This window comes from Myotis davidii, unplaced genomic scaffold (genome assembly GCF_000327345.1).
Source record: "Myotis davidii unplaced genomic scaffold, ASM32734v1 scaffold330, whole genome shotgun sequence".
Lineage (NCBI taxonomy): Eukaryota > Metazoa > Chordata > Mammalia > Chiroptera > Vespertilionidae > Myotis > Myotis davidii.
Window position 1 is genome coordinate 1,449,741 of NW_006283770.1, and position 231 is coordinate 1,449,971.

Genomic DNA, 231 nt, shown 5'->3' on the forward strand with positions numbered 1-231 from the left:
GGGTTACCCGAGGACTGTGCTGCCCGCCACTGCTCCTCTACTGCGCTGATCGCTGAAAACAACCTCCACGCAGGCCTGTGCTGTCCTCAGTCTTTGCACACCTGCGATGAAAGTAAACATCCTCATTTCTGAACCCAGTGCAGCAAATCATATATTGACATTTAAAAGAAGATTCAAAACTAGTGGGAAGGTTAAAAAAAAAAGTATGAAATTAATTACTGAGAATTATGC

At 43.7% G+C, this 231-nt stretch overlaps 1 protein-coding gene across 2 annotated transcripts in view; it reads left to right on the forward strand.

Moving 5' to 3' along the window:
- The window catches only part of MPPED2 (metallophosphoesterase domain containing 2), a 164,819-nt gene that overhangs the window by 3,591 nt on the left and 160,997 nt on the right, over window positions 1-231 (forward strand). The gene's annotated exons all lie outside the window — the stretch shown is intronic.